Raw genomic sequence first — 21,838 nt, forward strand, 5'->3', positions numbered from 1 at the left:
TATTTATGTATATAAATATAATATAATAATAATAATAATAAAATATAATAATAATAATATAATATAATAATAATAATAATAATAATAATAATAATACCTATGCAATTTCAGTGTACAATATTTTATTTCCATATATTATTCAACCTTCCCATTTGTTTGATTGGCCTTTACTATTCTTTCACTGAATTACAAGTCAAGAGAAATTGTATGGATATCTTGCTCAAATATTTGAAAGATAACATCCTCATTAATCCTTTCTTCATTCTAAGTTGTTCATCCCTTTTGTGTATATAATTTCTGTTTTCTTACATTTATTTTGAGTCCCATCTCAATAGAAATATGATGCATTGCATTAAGCAAGCTGTAGTATTTCTCGTTTTTTTTTTATCTACTTAAAGTTGTTTTTTCCAATCAAACTTCTTCTATTTTTGAGCACTTTTTTTATTATGAAATCCACAAGAGGAACAAACAGCAGCAGTTGAAGTATCATTCCTTTGTAGCAGCCCACTATTTACTGCAAGTTAATTTGGCAAGACCCCACCAACATTAACTCTGTATCTACATCATTCATGGATATCAATTAACTTTACAAAAAATGCTAAATTGGCAACACAAAGAATACATCCTCATCTAACTTCCTTAACCAAACCTAAACTAGGGCACTGTGTACAGAACTATCATGTGGTAACCCAGCACTCATTAACCCGCTCTTCTTTACGTCTGCAGGTACCAATTGCTCTTCCTGTCTGTACCATTTGGTGCATCTTGAATTAATCTTGAGCAGTCCCACTTATACAATATTGCATAGGTTGTTCAAGGACAATTTTTTATTCTCTGTTTGTTTCTAGTTCCTAAGTGAGGTGGTAGCATCATAACTCTTGGGTCAACAAAACAAGTATGATGAAGATAAATATCAGATTAGCAAAATAATGTCAAAAACTATCAGAAATACCATAGCTATTTCACCAGTTTCACAATGAATAAGTTCATTGCAAATATGTACTACAATTGGCACTAATTCTTCCCAGTATCATTTTATTTTAATATCACAACTAAATATTAGTCTTAAGCACCTACAAGAAGCCTAGGGGTAACACACAGATTGAGACTGCCTATGGGTGTGGAGTGCAGGGCAAACTGGGCCCATGATTTACCAGGTTTTAATTACCTGCGATCTCGATTCAGGGCGGTGAGGGCAACACAACATAGTCCTCTAGGAACTTTTGTTATAGGGTAATATGTGACACCTTCCACACCAGCTCGGTGTGTACTTGCAAAAAGTGATTAATCTGAGGGTAATACTTGAAAAAGCTTTCGCGGCTTTATATCTCGGTAACTAGTGCGTAACCTCCAGAACACCATAGAAGATAACTTATTCTTCATTCTAAACATCCTTTAGTATACAACACAATTTTTCATTTAGGGCTACTCTTTCGGGGAACTAGTATCTATAGGCGATAGCCTATACTGTTGTTCTGCAAACCAACCCCATTTTTTTTTATGCTTTACTAATTTTTCAAATGAGGCTGATATTAACAAGGCACTTATGGGACTGATGCTAGTTTGAAAGTAAAACAGTATTACTAAATAAAAACTCCGCACGGACTGCAAGGAACAGTCCCGTGAATGCGAAAGCCACTGAGGATTGGGGGTGTCAAATGTAATTCGCCATGTTGAGTACTGGCCATGGGGGTTAGTAATTACAGTCGACCGCCTAAAAATAACGGTAAAGTCTTAATAAGCAACCCAAATACTATACGAAACTGTAATTTCAAAATTAGGTAGTAATACCTAATGTGGAGTTCTTCTAGTACCCAAATGCATTTCGCCATGTTTTACTACAGTAGTACCAGCCCCTGGCGGGTTAATTACAGTAGACCGACAAAAATTAACAGTAAATTCTTAATGCTAAGGCTAAGCAACCAAAATAGCGGAGAAGAATCCTACCTACCATAAAGTCCATTTCCAAGGAAATACCCGACACGAAGCAATTAGCTACTTAGATCTGCCAGTTAGGTTCGCTATTCTTATTCTAGGACAAAAGGTTCCCGTCCATTCTTAGTACAAATTTAGTTTAAGCCATTGGTTAGACCTGGCGTCAGCACTTGACGTTATCCTATCCGTCTACGTTGTTTTCTTTTCATGTTAACTTTGGCCAATGTAAGAATAGGTAACTCCCGAATAATTTACTGGCCTAATAAGACAAGTTCAGCTGTAGGTACCTAGTCGGCAATGCTGGTTACCTACCTACCTACCTAGCAAACCTACTTAGGTAGGTGCTGTGACTACCTAGGTCCTATGCTAGTAGTACCTAGGTATATTAGGGATAATCGAATGTGAAAATAGCCGTGGGTAATTCGAAACGACTCTCTCACTAATTCACATTAACGCCGGGTCTCTTGTGTGGTAAATACAGATATAACCACTGAAGTAATGCTAATGGTCGAACACGGGTCGGTCTTGCTCTTGTGAGAATTGTTTACAGTCCTGAACGTTCGCCAGTTTTGTACAAGAAGAAGGAACCTTTAAAGAAAACCTAGGAAAAAGATTAGTAAAAGAAATAGTTGAAGATCAGTTAAGAAGAGCCCCATATGGGCAATGTTGGACAAAAAGTATGGTGAACATATGCACCAAATATGATATAGAAATTAATGGACTAAGAGAATATCCCAAAGCAGCACTGAAAAAGGAAATAAAGAAAAAAAAATAATCAAGATATCCAAGAGACTTTGAGAAAAAAGAGAAAAGAAATGAAGAAGCTGAGATTCATAGACGACTTCGAGGAAAACAAGTACATAAGGCAACTGGAAACAAAGGATGCGTGTGTCATTATGAAAGCCAGACTGAATATGTTGAACTTGAAGGCTAACTTCCGGGGCAAATTTAATGACGAGGTCTGTGAAATATGTAGAGTGGAGGAGGACACTACTTAACATTTATTCACGTGTAAATTATTACAAAAAGCAGATAAGGATATAAATTTAGGGACACTGTTATCCCCTAACAGAAAACTGGGAGAATATATAAGGATAGCCCTTAAAATTAAGAATGTTCTTAACCTGAAAAGCGATGGATGTCAAAGCTAAGTAACACGGCTCTGCCTCACTTATAAAGAAGAAGAAATGAAAGGGAGTTTGGGTAAAAGTAAATAAAGTTTTGCACCTCATAGTGTAGTGTTCCCGCAACTGTGTTTGTGGAGTGAGCGCCTAGGAACCAGGAATCAGGAACCAGAATCTAATTTAGAAATATCTGTAATTCTTCGGGGTTAATTTTGTTGCAAAAAAAGGGATAATAGAGATTAATTTAAATAATCTTTCAAAGTAACATAAGTTAAAGTCAAACTAAACTAATGAGTAAAGCACAAACAAGAGAATAAAGCTTTGCACCTCATAAGTGTAGTGTGCCCGCAACTGTGTTTGTTGAGTGAGCGCTTAGGAACCAGCAACCAAGAAGGTTACTCTGGTTGCAGAAAAGGTAAGGGATAATAGACATGAATTGAAATGTACATTTGAAGTAACATAAAGTAAGTTAAACAAACTAAATAATGAGTAAAGTAACCAAGGGAATAAAGCTTTGCACTTCATAAACAGTGTTGTGAGGAATTCCTCTCACAACGATTTTATTTTCTAATATTTTTGTGTATTTACTTGTTCCGTGCCATTTTTCTTTTATTGTAGTTTATTAGTGTCTGTCTCATAAGAAATTATTGATTGATTTTCACTGCGTATTGCCGTCTCTGTCTGGGTAATCGATAGACAAGAACTATGTTACTGTATTTGTATTCATGTGAAAACCAAATATATTCGCATGCCCATATATTTTGTAAGATATGTACGTCTACATTGCATGACATAATCGGGTGAAAGAACCACATCTATTCGAGAATGACACTCTTAACATTATTTTATCTGATTTTGCTATGTTCTAGTACGTAGTATCTGTGGTGCGCTTTGCACGAAAGGATGGTTTTTACACAAAGACGAAGTCTTTTGACATAAACGTCAGTAGACGTTTTAGTAACGAAGTATAATTACTGTTTTAGTTATGATAATTCATTTGTCAGTATATAATATGTCATATATATATTATATATATATATATAATATATATATAGATATATATATATATGAAATGCTCTTGGTGAGTGTATTGGCATATCAAGTATGGTAAGAGTTTGAATGTGTTATTGGGTCTGTTTGTGCCTCTCGCCAGAGAAGCCATTAGGAGAGGCGGCAAAAGATCGGGAGGGGAAAGGAAGGTAGCAGTTCGCCCCTCTGAACGCTCCTTTGCGTGCCCCTCTAGGAGTGTGTATGCGTATGTGTGTAGTACACTGTTTGGGAATGATATCGCCCAAAATTGTATTGACACGCACCACCAATTAATTCACTACATTTAATAAATATGTTGAAGTTGCGCACTATAATATTTGGAATTTATTTTTGACAACGAAGTTGATAATTATTGTAGAGTTTTTATGTTCATGAAAACCTTGTAGGTCAGGTTTCTACATTCGTGGTAATTGTATAACTTGTCTCTTTTCCCCAACAAAACCCGAATGCAGGACGGAAGTCACGGAACGAACAACAACATCAAGAGCTTCTTGTCTTGGCTCAACTTTTGAGGTGTACTGTTATCTAGTGTTGCGTAGTGACGTGTGTGTGGATTTAGAAAGGGCGATTGCCCTGATTCTTTGAATTTTGTCGTAATATGTTTCATTTGAGTGCCATTGATTTACAATTCCCCTTGAGTGATTCATTTCATTTGTCACTTATATGTTATTACTCTTTGATATGTTTAATTTTTAGTTATCAAATTAATTTTAACTTTACATTTATCAAATGCGTTTCAATATCCTTCGATTTTATTTCATTTTCCCTATGTTTCAGTTTTGTGGATGGTGAATATAAATTGATCTGATAAACCTTATTGTGTTTCATACTTTAAGGTTATGCAAATACTTTTAGAAACGAGATAACACGTACAGCGGTCCTCTAAGGTCTGAAAATCAACCCGTGATTACTCGCAACATTTATAGAGAGAGAGAGAGAGAGAGAGAGAGAGAGAGAGAGAGAGAGAGAGAGCGAGAGAGAGAGAGAGAGAGAGAGAGAGAGAGAGGCGCGTACCTCCCGTCGTATCTCGTGTAGCGATTTATGATCTGAGTTCATGTCTACAGGGACTGCTCAGTAAGTGAAAGTACTTAATTGTGGTACTATTCATTAATGATATTGGTGTGTTATCCTCGTTAATAATGAATTGGGTTGAGAGATATCTCCCCGTAATTTAGAAACCGCAAAAGGGAGTTTTGGTGGAGTTGTTACATAAGGCTTTTAGCGGTTTTTGACCAAGTAACAGCGTTAAGCATGTAATACAGTCCACTATAAGTCCATCTTTTTCGCCACAAGTGTCGTGTGCCCGCAACTGTGTTGAGTGAACACTTATAAATCAGAAGACGTAAAATGAACATTTCGAAGTGCTATAAAATAAAGTAAAACCAAATACGAGTAAAGTTGTAAACAACGAGGGAATAAAGCTTTACGCCTCATCAGAATAGTGTAGTGTGCCCGCAACTGTGTTTGTCGAGTAACAGCTATAGGAAACCAGGAATCAAGAAATTGGAACTAAGGCGCTTTATAATGGTAAAAACGGAATTCAGTGTCAGTTGAAGTAATGGATTAACAATACGAAAGATAATAGCTATAAATTAAACTCTTTTAAAGTTAAATAGCCTTGCACTACAAGAAACAGTATAGTGGGCAACAAATGGGGGCGTTAAGAACCAGGATCCAAAGCTTTTATTTAGCTTTTTTTCTGTTTTAGCGACAATCTTGGTCAAATCTTATAACCAAATTTTCGACCTGTTCCCTTCGTTTGATGGACTTGCAATTTTGCATGGTTGTTTAATCTCCCGGTGACAATTAACCTTTGTGGCGAAAAAGGTGGACTATATATGCTTAACGTTGTTACTTGGTCAAAAACCGCTAAAAGCCTTACGTAACAACTCCACAAAACTCCCTTTGCAGTTTCTAAATTACGGGGGAGATATCTCTCAACCCAATTATTATTAACGAGGATAATACACCAATATCATTAATGAATAGTACCACAATTAAGTACTTTCACTTACGACGAGAGGTACGTCTCTCTCTTCTCTCTCTCTCTCTTCTCTCTCTCTCTCTCTCTCCTCTCGTCTCTTCTCTCTCTCTCTCTCTCTCTCTCAACTTATATATCAGATAGAAAAATAGGAATCAAGGGGGAACCGCAATATATGGGAAGACAAAAAACAAGGAAAAAATATTATGAGAAATATAGTAACTCAGAATGTGAACTAATAGCGGTAGAATTTGAATCTGAAAAATTAATGAACATAGTAATATATAGACCTCCTAATACTAAAGAGTTTGACTTAATAATAGAAAAATTGGATGATATATGTAGAAATCACAAGGACTGGACTATTCTCCTATCTGAGACTTCAACTTTTCCTTTCGTAGACTGGAAAGAACGAATAGGAGATTGTGGATGTACTATACAATATAAAAAAGAGAGTAATAGTAGTGCAGAAGATAAGAGGCAATTCGAAAAGCTATTAGATATGCTACTAGAATACAACATTCAACAAATAAATCACCTGCCAACAAGAAAGGAAAAAACTACTTTAGACCTAGTATTTGTGAACGAGATGAATTATGTTAAAGAAATAATAGTTTATAATGCGAGTAGTTTTTTCAGACCATAATGTCATAGAATTAACAGGTCCATTCCAAAGCAAGTGAAAAACAGAGATAAGCAAGAATGAAAAAGTGGGAAGTATATGGAAAAATACAACTTCTACAGTAAAAAATATAAAATGGTCAGAAATAAATGAAGAATTAAACAAAGATTGGGATAATATTTTCGTAAGTGATGACATAAAGGTAAATACGGAGATATTATATAAAATATTAGAGAAAATAGTGGATATATATACCGAAGAAGAAAAGTAAACATCAGTCATGCATACCAAGAGACAGAAGGATCTTGTTCCAGAAAATCAGAAAGTGGAAAAAAGGTTCTAGCAAAAAAAAAAAAAAAAAAAAAAAATGCATGGAAAGTTATAGAACTAAAAAGTAAGATAGAAAATGCAGAACAAAAGATTATACAATCAAAAGAAAATGAAAAACGGGACTTGGAAGAAAAATAAAAACCCTATTAAATATCAAGCAAAATCCCAAACTATTATACTCATATGCGAAGAAGATGAATAAAAGAAGAATAGAAATAGGACCCTCTAAGAATTGAAGGGAGATTAAACGAATGAAAAAAAGGAAATTTGCAACATACTGGCAGAACGATATAAGAGAGAATTCACCCCTAGAATAGATAATGAAGATAATGATATAGAAGTAAGGGATGAAAATAGTGAACTATTTAGCTTGACATAGATATTAATGAAGCTGAATATTGTGCAGGCTATTAATGAAATTAAAAATGGAGCTGCTGCAGGGCCTGATGGAATTCCTCCGCTATTTTGTTAAAGAAAGTAGTTCATTCTATCGCAAAGCCACTTGCAATATTATTAAGACAAAGTGTAGATACAGGCAAGATTTATGATGAGCACAAATTAGCATATACCCACCCCTACTTTCAAAGTGGATCAAGACTAGAGGCAAGTAATTATAGGCCTGTGAGTCTAACATCACATATTAGAAAGTGTATAAAAGGGTAATGAAGAAAAATATTATGAAACATTTAATAAAAAAATAATTTGTTTAATAAAGGACAACATGGTTTCGTACCGGAAAAAAAGTACACAAACCCAACTGTTAGTCCACCGTGAGAACATATTCAAAAATATGAAAAGCGGAAATGAAACAGATGTGGTTTATTTAGACTTTGCAAAAGCTTTTGATAAAGTAGACCATAATATATTAGCGAAGAAAATTAGAAAACACAATATCGTGGATAAAGTAGGAAGATGGTTAAAAGAATTTTTACACACAGAAAACAGATAGTTATTGCAAACGACGAGAAATCGGATGAAGCAAGGTAATATCGGTGTGCCGCAAGGTACGGTGTTAGCTGCAATACTGTTTGTTATTATGATTGAAGACATAGACAATAATGTTAAGGATTCGGTAGTGAGTAGTTTCGCAGATGACACAAGAATAAGTAGAGAAATTACTTGTGATGAGATAGGAAACGCTCTACAAAGAGACCTTAACAAAGTATATGATTGGGCAGAGGTCAATAGGATGGTATTTAACTCTGATAAATTTTGAATCAATAAATATGGAGACAGAGAAAGAAAGCTATATGCATATAAGGGACCATCCAATAATGAGACCAATCACAAATAAGGAAGCAGTTAAAGACCTTGGTGTGATGATGATAGGAACATGTTATGCAATGATCAAATAGCAACTCTGTTGGCAAAATGTAAAGCAAAAATGGGAATGTTGTTACGGCACTTCAAAACAAGAAAAGCTGAACACATGATTATGCTTTATAAAACATATGTTCGTAGTCCACTTGAATATTGCAATATGATATGGTACCCACACTATCAAAAGGATATTGCACAAATAGAGAGTGTACAAAGGTCCTTTACAGCTAGAATAGAAGAAGTTAAAGACCTTGACTACTGGGAAAGACTACAATTCTTAAAATTATATAGTCTAGAAAGGAGAAGAGAACGCTACATGATAATTCAGGCATGGAAACAGATAGAAGGAATAGCAGAAAATATCATGAGGAAAAACTAAAAATATCAGAAAGAGCAAGCAGAGGTAGATTAATAGTGCCCAAAACTATACCCAGGAAAAATAAGGAAAGCACACAGAACATTAATCCACTACGCACAGCATCGATAATGCAGCGTCTATTCAATGCGTGCCAGCTCATCTGAGGAATATATCAGGAGTGAGCGTAGATGTGTTTAAGAATAAGCTCGACAAATATCTAAACTGCATCCCAGAACCATCCAAGATTGGAAGATGCAAAATATACCGGAAGATGTACTAGCACTCTCTGGTAGACATTAGAGGTGCCTCACACGATGGGACCTGGGGCGAACCCGAACAAGATGTAAGGTCTGTAAGGTCTGTAAGGTCTCTTAGAGGGCCGCTGTGTTATCTCGTTTCTAAAAGTTATTTGCATAACCTTAAAGTATGGACACAACAAAGGTTTATCAGATCAATTTATATTCACCATCCACAAAACTGAAACATTGGAAAAATGAAATAAAATCGAGGGATATTGAAACACTTGATAAATGTAAAGTTAAAATTAATTCAATAACTAAAGGTTAAACCCATCATCGAGTAATAACATATAAGTAACAAATTAAATTAATCACTCAAGGGGAATTGTAAATCAATGGCACTCAAATGAAACAAATTACGACAAAATTAAAAGAATCAGGGCAATCGTCCTTTCTAAATCCACACACACATCACTACACAGCACTAGATGACAGGTCACCTCAAAAGTTGAGCCAAGAAGCTCTTCGTTCCGTCCTGCATTCGGGCTTTGTTGGGGAAAAGAAACAAGTTATACAATTACAACGAATGTAGAACTGACTTACAAGGTTTTCATGAACAAAAACTTTACAATAATTATCAAGTTCGTTGTCAAAAATAAATTCAACTTCAACATATTTATTAAATGTAGTGAATTAATTGGTGGTGTGTGTCGATACAATTTTGGGCGAAGTCACGGCCATACAGTGTACTACGCACATACCCAATACACACCCCTAGAGGAGCACGCAGAAGAGCGATCAGAGGGGCGAACTACTACCCTTCCGATCTCTTGACCTCTCCTAATGGCTTCTCTGGCGAGAGGCACAAACAAGACCCAATAACACCTTCAACTCTTACCATACTTGTTATGCCAATACACTCACCAAGAGCAATTTCATATATATAAGGACAAATGAATCATCATAACTAAAACAGTAATTATACTTCGTTACTAAAACGTCTACTAACGTTTATGTCAAAAGACTTCGTCTTTGTGTAAAACCATCTTTTCGGTGCTAACCGCGCCACAGATACTACGTACTAGAACATAACAAAATAAAAAAAAATAATAATGTTAAGAGTGACATTCTCGAGTAGATGTGGTTCTTTCACCCTTATTATGTCATGCAATATAGATGTACACACCTTTACAAAATATATGGGCATGTGAATATAATTTTGGTTTTCACATGAATACAAATACAGTAACATAGTTCCTGTCTGTCGATTACCTGATAGACGGCAATACGCAGTGAAAATCAATCAATAATTTCTTATGAGAGACACTAATAACTATAATAGAGGACAAATAGCACGGAACCAAGTGAATACACAAAAATATTAGAAAATAAAATCGTTGTGAGAGGAATTATTCCTCACAACCTTACATGATCAGTAGGTCATCAGTGACCTCTAGTGACCCTACAGTGACCTCCTCCCTTATCTCAGGATTTGTATGAAACTCTTCGGATTTTTCACAGCTTCTTTGAATCGGTAAAATAATTTAATAACTCTACGGATTTTTCAAACCTCTTTGGGTCGACCGGATATAACTCTTATTCTGCTAGCTACAATCATAAATCGGTTACAATTTCTGTCAAAACGGAAAAGTATAAAATAATAAAATATAAACAATATTCTAAGCACGCTTTTAATAAAATGCACTAAAAGTAAAAAAAAAAAATTGTTTTGAGACACAAGGATTTTCTTCCTGTCTACAAAAATAAAAACTTGGGTGCCAAACACTGAAGGAAATGCTTAAAGAAAAGATATATGAATAAGAGCATGTTTAAATATTAGACAAAAATTGGATGAGGTTCATAACGCCATGCTATTCTACCACTCAACGATCCCTGACAGTTTACCACCCACCAAATGTGAAATCTAGTAGTTCAACTATGCCATAATGGAGCATTGGGAAAAGGATCCTAAGACGTTTTCCCATAGAATCGAATTGTGGGTGATGTGTGTGCGTATGCGTTCATTAGGAAATAGTTTGTATCATAAAACAAACATCGCCATTACTGTGAGAAATTCCTCTCACAACGATTTTATATTCTAATGTTTTTGTGTATTCACTTGTTTCCGTGCTATTTGTCTTTTACTATAGTTATTAGTGTCTGTCTCATAGAAATTATTGACTGATTTTCACTGCATATTGCCGTCTGTCAGGTAATCGACAGACAGGAACTGTCTGTCGATTTCATGTGAAAACCAAAATTATATTCACATGCCCATATATTTTTAAAGATGTGTACATCTATATTGCATGACATAATAAGGGTGAAAGAACCACATCTACTCGGGAATGACACTCTTAACATTATTTTTTTTTTTTCTGATTTTGCTATGTTCTAGTACGTAGTATCTGTGGTGCGGTTAGCACCGAAAAGATGGTTTTACACAAAGACGAAGTCTTTTGACATAAACGTCAGTAGACGTTTTAGTAACGAAGTGTAATTACTGTTTTAGTTATGATAATTCATTTGTCTTTATATATATGAAATTGCTCTTGGTGAATGTATGGGCATATCAAGTATGGTAAAGAGTTTGAAGGTGTTATTGGGTCTTGTTTGTGTCTCTCGCCAGAGAAGCCATTAGGAGAGGTCAAGAGATCGGGAGACTGGAGGGGAAAGGAAGGGTAGTTGTTCGCCCCTCTGATCGCTCCTTTGCGTGCCCCTCTAAGGGTGTGTATTCGTATGTGCGATTTGTGCGTAGTACACTGAATGGGCGTGATATCGCCCAAAATTTTATTGACACACACCACCAATTAATCCCACTACATTAATAATATGTTGAACTGCACATATTATATGGCATTATTTTGACAACGAACTTGATAATTATTGCAAGCTTTTTTTATGTTCATGAAAACCTTGTAAGTCAGTTCTGCATTCGTGGTAATTGTATAACTTGTTTCTTTTCCCCAACAAAACCCGAATGCAGGACGGAAGTTCACGGAACGAACAGCTTCTTATCTTGGCTCAACTTTTGAGTTGACCTGTCAGCTGTCATCTAGTGTTGTTGTGTGTGGAACTGTGCATTTAGAAAGGGCGATTGCCCTGATTCTTTGAATTTTATCGTAATTTGTTATTTGAGTGCCACTGATTTACAATTCCCCTTGAGTGATTAATTTCATTTGTCACTTATATGTTATTACTCTTTGATATGTTTAACTTTTAGTTATTAAATTAATTTTAACTTTACATTTATCAAATGTGTTTCAATATCCCTCGATTTTATTTCATTTTTGCTATGTTTCAATTTTGTGGATGGTGAATATAAATTGATCTGATAAACCTTTATTGTGTTCATACTTTAAGGTTATGCAAATAACTTTTAGAAACGAGATAACACAGCGGTCCTCTAAGGTCTGAAAATCAACCCGCCAGATCTGAGTTCATGTCTACAAGGAGTGCTCAGTAAGTGAAAGTACTTAATTGTGGTACTATTCATTAAGGATATTGGTGTGCTATCTTCGTTAATAATGAATTGGGTTGAGAGATATCTCCTCGTAATTTAGAAACCGCAAAGGGAGTTTTGTGGAGTTGTTACGTAAGGCTTTTAGCGGTCTTTGACCAAGTAACAACGTTAAACATATACAGTCCACTATAAGTCCATCCTTTTCGCCATAATTACTGTATATGGTGAAAAAGAAAGTAAACTTGTTTAAAGTGGCCTTGCTGGTTTTTCGAGTTTTCCCCTTTTTTCTTTTATTTTAGTTCGCAGAATGTTGACGTAACAAGGTTCAGTTTTCTAACAAACATTTCGTTGTATTTATATATTATAAGTTAAAGAATAAATATATATGAAATAATTGAATATAATTTTGTTCAAAATAAGTGTTTAGCTCTATTTTATGTCATATTAGGATAAAAACGTGACTTAATATATTCTATTAGTACCAAAATAAAGTTTCATTACTGCACTGAACAATTCCCTCCTGTAAACGGTGTCGACTGACTCTTTAGTCTTGACGTCTGCAGACGTCACTGAAGTCACGACATGTAGTAGTAGTATTTCCAAGTTCTAGGTATAGATTATATGGCTTAGGGCGCAGTTTCCTTATTTGCATGAGACCTAGGTTGCAGAGTGAAGGTAAGAGACCACTGTCATCATCTGTAGAATTAATCATTAATCTCCAATGTTTTGATTTTAGTACCTAGGTGCATTTGTTTACCAAAGTGAACGAATGTCCTCCGTGGATTAGCTAACCCAATCTTACCCTTAATCTAGGAAAGAAACTTACTGAAGTGATCTCCTGTAGCCTATTGTGATAAGTTTATTTTATGCGTATGAGATAATTTAGTTCGCTTCTGGCTGTGTTTTACCTATATAGTAGCTAGGTACTACCTACCTACCTACCTACCTAGTAGTTAAAAACTACTGGACTTCCATAACAGGTGATTGTAGCCGAAATACTACCTAGTAGTAGTACCTAGTACCTACTAGTAGCTAGGTAGCTAGATACCTACTATAGCTAGTAGCACTAGCTAGCCTAGTACCTACCTAGGCTATAGGTAGGTAGCAAGCTAACCTTACTACAAAGGACAACAGGTGGAGGGCTGTTTACCCTAGGGCATTCCTAGGCATGGATCCTATAGGGGGTTAGTGCTGTCACTGTAGGCATTGCTAAATTGTTTTTGCAAGGTCCCTTCGGCCCCTAGGAGCTGCAACTCCTTTCATTCTTTCCACTGTAGGTTAGGTACTTGCATTCATATTTTCTCTTATCCATCTAGGCTTAACTGAGGTAAACCGAACGGCGACATTTCAGACCTACCCACGTACTCTCACTTTCCTTTCCAGCGCTGCATGACCTCAATTGGTCCAGTGCTTGGCCTTTGGCCAAACTTTATACTGTTCCATTCCATTCCTAGGGTAGACAGATCAAAGAATGAAAAGTGTTTGATAGCATGTTAATAAAACCGAGTTGTGAAAAAGTGTTGCTCAATGAAAAAAAAAAAAAAAAAAAAAAAAAAAAAAAAAAAAAAAAAAAAAAAAAGAGGAGAACCTGAGGACTACTAGGCTACTGTAGCCTGGTTCCTGCCAGTCACTGACTGGAGTATCTATACTGAGTTTTGCTTACATTTTTGTTTATGTCTATTGGTTGTGTTTATGATATTTACACAATCATTTGTTTATGTTTTTATGTTCATCCCAAAGGTGCTGATACAAAACATAGCACCCATTTTGTACGTAAACTAAAAGCAAAAAAAAAAAAAAAAAAAAGCACCAGACCAAAGACCTATTTTGACATAGATCAACTTAGGGTAAGTTTATCATAGATTTTATGATAGACTAGGCCAACTTTGTGCTTCAGAAGACTTGATTGCTAGGTAAACCAGTACATACCATAAAAGGTTAGGTAAAACAGAAGACTACTACCACACTCCTTTGGTTTGGTAACCATCAGTTTACATGCAAAATGGCCACTGTTTTTAACATCAGCCCCTTGGGGAAGAATGTCAAAACAAAACAAACGACTGTGAATATCACAAACACAAACAATAGGCATAAACATAAGCAAAAGGTGGTGAATATTACAGTAGCTGACTGGTGGGAATCATGCTGCAGTAGTGGTTTTCAGTTTTACCAAAGGTTTATAATTTACCCACAATTAGGCTACTTACTTATAAGCTACCATGATTAGGCTATTAATGTTTTTCCATCTTGCAAGCTAAAATTCAACAAATCTTCTTATGCATTACCACTGTTGTAGATACCAGCAATGCTTACCAAGATTTTGGTAACGAGTTATGGTGAAGCATAAGTCATAATTGGCATTTGATTACATGTGATCATTTGACTTCAGCATGAAAAAGTCTTTTCCACAAGTTTTTGATGAGATGCAAACAATTTAACTGTAGTTTTAATAAAAAATATTGCAAATTCACTTGGATGCATCTTAATTCAACTTCCATAACATAACCCTATGCATTGCACCATTGTGTCCCTTGTAAGCAGGTGGCTTTGCTCCCTGGAAACTCCCCTAACTTGATCTGCTTAGGTCACCATGAGGGCATGGAGAAACTGTTTGGATAAAGCGAGAAATTGCCTAGATTTGAAACAGTAAATATATGTATAAAGGGAATCACATGATTGGTTAATTATCAAAAGTATTTAAGAAAATATTTGCCATTGCTAATGGTAGTGTTGTACTAATTGCAAAAAAGACAGACATAAGGTAGCACATTTGATCAAATCCTGCCAAAGATTATTAACTGATAAATAAAGCAAGTATTATGATTTCTGCACCATTACCAGTATCTTAGTAGGTTGACTATACATTTGCAATTGTTCCGACACGGCATACAAACCTTTCGGTCCTTTTACAATAGGAAGGTACTAGCGGCAGCTGGATAGGTCGTAAGCTTTCGAACAAGGGGTTCGGTAGCTTAACTGCTTGTCCCGACAGGCGCGCGCGACGCCGGCGACTGGGAGGTAAACAAATCACTTTTGCTTTCGGCCTGCTGGCGTGTGGACGTGTATCATCGCTCTCTGCCCGCTTCATCGTCGTTTGCTTTCGCATGATTGTATTTTTCTTTTTTTCTAATTATCTAGTGAAACTGAATTGTAAGTACAATCATTTCATTGAATTCTTTGTGAATTAAGGATCTTGGTGTCACCACGCCCTCCGATTACCCGAGTGCCGGGACTGAAGGGCGTAAGTGCGGGAATTCATTTTCCCAGAGAAGATCCTCGTATTGTGTATGCTCGGTGCCGAGGGCGGGAGCACTCGCTCCGAGCGTAGATTGGGTTGGAAATGTGTAGATGAAAATCGTAAGTAAGTGCTCTTTCATTTATATTTTTTTTGTTCCTGTATGCCCGTTGCCGAACGAATGCGCTCGGCACGGAAAACTTATTTAGTATGGAAGTGGAATCGCAAGTACAGTATTCTTTTTCATTTTTCATATATTATTTTGATTGTAGCAATACTCATTTTGGATCAGTTTCCGAGGCTTACCCGGAAATTGATCCTTTTTCCCCCTATTATTTTGAATGAAGTGAAATCGCAAGTGCAGTTCTTTTTCATTTTCATTTTTTATTGAGATTGCATTGTTTACTGGGATCAATGTTTCTGCTATTCCCGGGAATTGATCCTTCCCCTTTTTATTTTGGTATGAATGTGAAATCGCAAGCGCAGTAGTCTTTTCATTTTCATATATTGTTGATTGCATCAATTCATTATGGATCAAGGTTTCCAGAAACCTGGATCCATAAAGGTAAGGAATTGATCCTTTCACCCTTGCGCTCGGTACCTAGGGCGCAAATGCGCTCGATCCGAGCCCTTATTCATTGTGAAGTGAATCGTATGCAAGATGCATTTTCATTTTATCCTTGTTATTGATTGCATCAATATTTATTTGGTTCAAGTTCCGCTCAGTCAGGGAATTGATCCTTATGCCCTTGCATTCCGGGCCGATGGCACGATTGCTCTCGGGCTCTTATATGTTGTTGGGTACATGGTGCTGTGCGGGGAAGTTGAACGAACCGAGACCCCCCCCGCTCAGCTCCCACAGTGGCCCTTTCGGCCCTCGGGGGGGGGGGGTTGGGGGGGGGGAGGTATCGGCGTTTTCTTTCCTCGCCCGATCCGTCGAGCGCTGGGGGAGGGCGCTCGGTGCCGATGTACAATTGTATTAGGGGTCTTCCACTCGTTCGGAGAGGGCTCATCCCCCCGCGCGAGGGGACTTCCCCCCCCACTAATCGCTATTACTGTTATTTCCGCAGGTGCTACTGCCACGAGGGTGACCTTGGTGAGGTATGGGCGTCCTTCCATTTGCAGGGCGTGCTAGTGTCCAGGGGCTGCGGTTCTATGTCTGGGCCTACTGCGGTCACCCATGGAGTGGTGACCACGCAACCAGGTGACGACGTCCCTCCTCACCTGGTGTACTCGCCTCACGTGGTACAGTCTTGCCTACAGCCGCTGTGAAGTGCCGTTCGCCGTACCGAGAGGGGGGCGTGCCGCCGCGCTCGTGGTTGCCGCGCTGCAGCGACCACACTCCGCTGCCTAGAGCTCGCCCCTGGACCTGCTGCCAGTACCAGGATGTGTTGCTGGCTGCTGCTCCACTTCCTGTGTTTCCGGTGCTGCCTGCGTACCTGCCGATTCTGGGCTGACTGTCCATGCAGTTGCTGCGCTGGCTGTCCCTGTCCGTTGCTGCGCTGGGCTGTCCCTGCCGTTGCTGCGCTGGCTGTCCCTACCGATGCTGTGCTGGCTGTGCCTGCTGTTCCTGAGATGCCCATACCTGCTGATGTCGTTCCCTGTTCGTGGTGGTACTACCCCAGACTTTGGTCTGTCTGTAACAGGTGCGTCCGGGCCCTGTGGCTTCGGCTACAGCAGCCCCGGCTCCGCCCTGGATAGCAGATCTTACGTCTGTCCTGAGGAAGCTGACGAGAAGAGAGGAAGGTGTCGTCGTCGTCGTCTTCATCTTCTTCATCGTCGTCGGCTGCCGCCTCTTCCCCTTCGACTTCTAAGGCTTTCACAGCCGAGAAGAAGAAGGTTGCCTCCTCCCTCCTAAGAAGTCTCCCTCGGGAGCTTCTCGGGACCGTCTCACCTCGGTGGGACGGGAGGGTTCCTTCCACCGCTGGTCCTCCTGCTCCTTCGGGAGCGGGGTGGCCCGTCTCTTCTTCCGCAAGGAAGACGACTACGGGGACCAGAGGGGTACCGGCTAACACCGGTACTTCCTCGCCTGGTGTCAGTGGTTCTGCCACTGCATCAGGGTCCTGTCAATCGGCCTCTCGTTCGCGGGAGGTACCGAGTGTACGGTCGCCTACAGCGACCGTGCAGCCAGGAACCAGACCTCTGAGGTCCGCTCAGCGTCAGGTTCACGGCACGGGGCGGAAGACTGGTGACAGCCGCTTATGCGACTCTCACCAGACCAGCTCTCACTCTCTCGGCGAACAGCTGGCTACCCGGGGACGGTGACGGTCCACGACCGACCACGGGCTGAGGCTGGGGAAGAGGTCCTCCGTTCGCCGGTGCCAGCCACGGCTGGAACCAGCGACTGACCGTGCCGTGAGGACAAGCACCGGTCTCACTGTGACAGTGGAGCCTGCAGGTCGCCTGACCGTCGCTCTCACAGAAAGCGAACGGGTACGGCAACCAGCACCAGCTCTTCTGATACTCGAGATCGGGGCCGCTGTGCTCAGTCCAGCCGTCCTCCACAGGAGACGGTTCGACCAGGCCTGCAGCTCGATCGCCACCGCGGGTTGACGATCGCCTGCAGCCCTCAAAGCCTGCTGGTGCTGCCAGCGAGCAATGAGGGAGCGTCAGGTCTGCCTCTCCCGTACCTTCAACCTCCTCGGGTTACACCGGGAGGAGCGAGGTATTGAGGAGTGATCGTGAGGGGTGCGCCCCTCATGATCCCACCACAACGCCCTACGTGCCAGGCACGGTTCTGGGACCGGCCAGGACGTATGCGCAAGTGGATGGGGAAGACCGAGAGGGCTGTCGCTGTTCCCCCCTTCCTTCTTAGGAGGAAGGTTCTCGGAAATGCTCTTGTTTCGAAGGGGCTTAACGGTTCCCACTCTGGCAAGATGCTGTGACTTCCGAGATCCAGAGGGACTTTGTCGAGGTTACGGCGCTGATTCGTCAGCACAATGATCTCGGGGAAGGATCACCGTCCCACCAGCAGAGCCACGTCTCGGCTCGAGTCGTTTTGGGGCCCGAGAGGGAACCCAAATCGACGGTGGGTCTGCCGCGATCGGAGCTTGCCGACTGGTTGAACCAGGTAGTCTCTCGTCTCCGGACAAGAAGGCTCTCTCAGTTCTGGACGGTCGAACAAGCTACTTCACCTCCTCTACTGCGACAGAGGCGTTTCTACGTGTCTTCGGACACCGTATTTAAATACCCCTTCGGTCCTCCTGAGGTTTCGACCTCGACGAGGACTGGAATGAGTCGGAGCGGTATCGGCTCTCTCCTGTCAGGTGTCGATTAGCCCCACCCAGACGACGTTCACAGTGGAAGGCGGCGTTTCCCCCTCATCTGCTGCCGGAAGTGGGGGGGTGCCTGGCCAGCCATTGGGCAACTTGGCAGCGCCACGGCGCCGAGACCTGGATTGTAGATGTCCTTCGGGAGGGAGATCTATTAACCTTCGAATCTCGGTCACCCCTCACCTCCAACCCGGTCCAAACAGCAAGGCGTACGTTCCATGGGGCAATCGAAGGACGTAGCATTGAGACAGGAGATCAAGACCATGCTGAGCAAGAGAGCTGTAGAATCGGCACGGATCAGTCACCGGGCTTTTACAGCCGACTCTTCCTGGTGGAAAAGTCTACGAGAGGCTGGCGCCGGTGATAGATCTCTCTCCCCTGAACCGGTTGGTTCGCCAGACCCGGTTCACGATGGAGACGGCACGCGCAGTGCTCGACTCTATCAGGGAGAACGATTACATGCTTTCAGTGGACTTGAAGGATGCGTATTTACAAATACCCATTCATCATCTCCAGAAAGTACCTCCGCTTCATCCTCGACGGGACGGTGTACCAGCTCAGGCCACGTTTGCTTCGGTCTCTCAACCGCCCCACAGGTGTTCACGCGAGTGTTCACTCTGGTGTCTGCTTGGGCCCATTCGCACGGGATACGTCTGATGGGGTATCTCGACGATTGGTTAGTCCTGGCGAGCTACCGCTCGCAGTTGCTACAGGACAGGGATCGACTGCTCGAGTTCTGTCGCGATCTGGGGATCGTTCTGAACTTCGAAAAGTCCGATCTCGAGCACAAGCAGAGGATGAAGTACCTGGGTATGCGGATCGACACCGGTAGCACGGGCGAGTCTTCCCCGCAGACTCGCGGATCAGCAGATTCAGGGAGGCAGCCAACCAGTTCCTGTCTCGGCAGGAACAGGTAGCTCAGCGATGGCAAGTCGTGATCGGACACCTGTCGTCACTCGGGAAGCCAGTCCCTAACGGGCGTCTTCACCTGCGGTCTCTTCAGGGAGACTGAAGGAGAGTTGGTCACAGGCGACGGATCCCCCAAGCTTTCCATTGTCACGGACACAGGAGGTGAGGCAGGACCTAGCCGGGTGACTGGACGACAGGAACCCCTTAAGAGGAGTGCCTCTGCGCACTCTCCCCCCGGGGACATGCAGCTGCTCTCAGACGCATCGACCGAGGGATGGGGCGCACACCTGGAAGAGTTGCGGACTTTCAGGAGTGTGGTACGAGAACGACAAGCACCTTCACATCAATGTACTGAAACTCAAGGCAGCGTTCCTCGCTCTCCCAAGAGTTCCAGACCGCTTGATGGGACACTCAGTGGTGTTGATGTACGTCAACACCACGGTGGTGGCTTACGTCAACAAACAGGGGGGGCCTAGTGTCTCTCCCGTTGTATCAGTTGACTCGGCAGGTGCACGTAGTGGGCCGAGGCGCACTCAATAGAGCTGTCGGCACGCTACATTCCAGGAAGGAATGTAGTAGCAGACACGCTCAGCCGTCGGGATCAGGTGATAGGGACCGAATGGTCTCTAACAGGACGTGGCGTAAAGGCTCTTCGACCTGTGGCGGCGACCAGTCGAGGATCTGTTCGCCATCCGGCACAACAGGAACGCTCCAGGTGTTCTTCTCGGCCGTGCCGGATCCATGGGCAGCTGCAGAGGACGCTCTTCAACACCCGTGGGACGACCTCTTCGCCTATGCCTTTCCCCCGTTCAGCCTGATTCGCAAGGTGATCAGTCGAGCACTGGTCATCCCGAATCTCAGGATGATCCTGATGGGCTCCCAAAATGGCCACAGGCCATTTGGTATCCGGACCTGCTGGCTCTTCTCGCAAGAGAACCGAGAGAATTCCCCATTGGCACAACCTTCTCGCCCAGCCACACGTCGAGCGGTACCACCGAGCAGTCCAGTCCCTACGTCTTCACGGCTGGCTGTTATCCACCATCTCTTGCGAACGAGAAGCTTTTTCGTAGCGCAGCAAAACAGAGATGGCTGGAAACGTCGTCAGTCCTCTGCAGCTGTGACCAGGGGAAGTCGGCCGTCTTCTGTTGGTGTGTCGTAGACGGGGCCTATCTCCTCTCAGAGCCACTCTTCAGCAGGTAGCGGTTTCCTCGTTTTTCTTCGCCGAGGAAGCTCCTCTAAGTTCCCACAGTCAAAGGATACAGAGGCCGCCTTGACGCTCGTCCTGAAACTGACGGGATTGGGACATCTCGAACTCGTTCGAGATCTCCTTGCTTAAGAGCAGCCTCCAAAGGTCTTGCCAAACCAGGGAACTCACAAGACCCTCTTCTTGCTGGACCTGGCATCGGCGAAGAGAGTACGGGAACTTCATGCAGATAATGATGTGGATGAGATGCTGCTTTGTCCTGGGAGGACGCTACGGCGCTATCTGAAGAGAACTCGACACCTCGGGCCTGAGTGTCGACGCTTCTTCGTTAGCAACGGGGTCACCAAGAAAGAAGTATCGAGAACACTCTTTCGTCCTGGCTGCGTGAGGTCTTCAGGAGGGCGTATGAGGCTGATGGTAGTGACGACATCCGTACGTCAGTCCGAGAAGGCTCACGAAGTCAGAAGTATTGGCCCCTCGTGGCGTTTCGGAAGAACTTCTCGTGGCGCAGGTATGGAAGGCAGGGGTCTGGTACAACCAGACTACCGGCACCTTCCTTATACCTCTTGGATATTGCCCATAAGGTCCTTGGATCGGTTTCCTTAGGACCCGTGGTGGCTGCTCTCAACACGTCGTCTAGCTAACCCAGACCCTAGCAGGCTGAACAGCATCGAGTCCTGGTGTGACTGTATGAATAGATAGTGAATGAGAAAGTGACTGGCTTCTCCTTTCTATCTTTTTCTACCCCTCTACCTGTGGGTAGAGGGATACGGTCATTACCCTGCTGGATAAGGAC

General features: G+C 41.6%; 1 protein-coding gene across 4 annotated transcripts in view; it reads left to right on the plus strand.

Moving 5' to 3' along the window:
• LOC135226470 (large ribosomal subunit protein uL10m-like) overlaps nt 1-21,838 on the plus strand; it is a 97,289-nt gene that overhangs the window by 6,710 nt on the left and 68,741 nt on the right. The gene's annotated exons all lie outside the window — the stretch shown is intronic.

Source organism: Macrobrachium nipponense, chromosome 14, assembly GCF_015104395.2.
Source record: "Macrobrachium nipponense isolate FS-2020 chromosome 14, ASM1510439v2, whole genome shotgun sequence".
Classification (NCBI taxonomy): Eukaryota; Metazoa; Arthropoda; class Malacostraca; order Decapoda; family Palaemonidae; genus Macrobrachium; species Macrobrachium nipponense.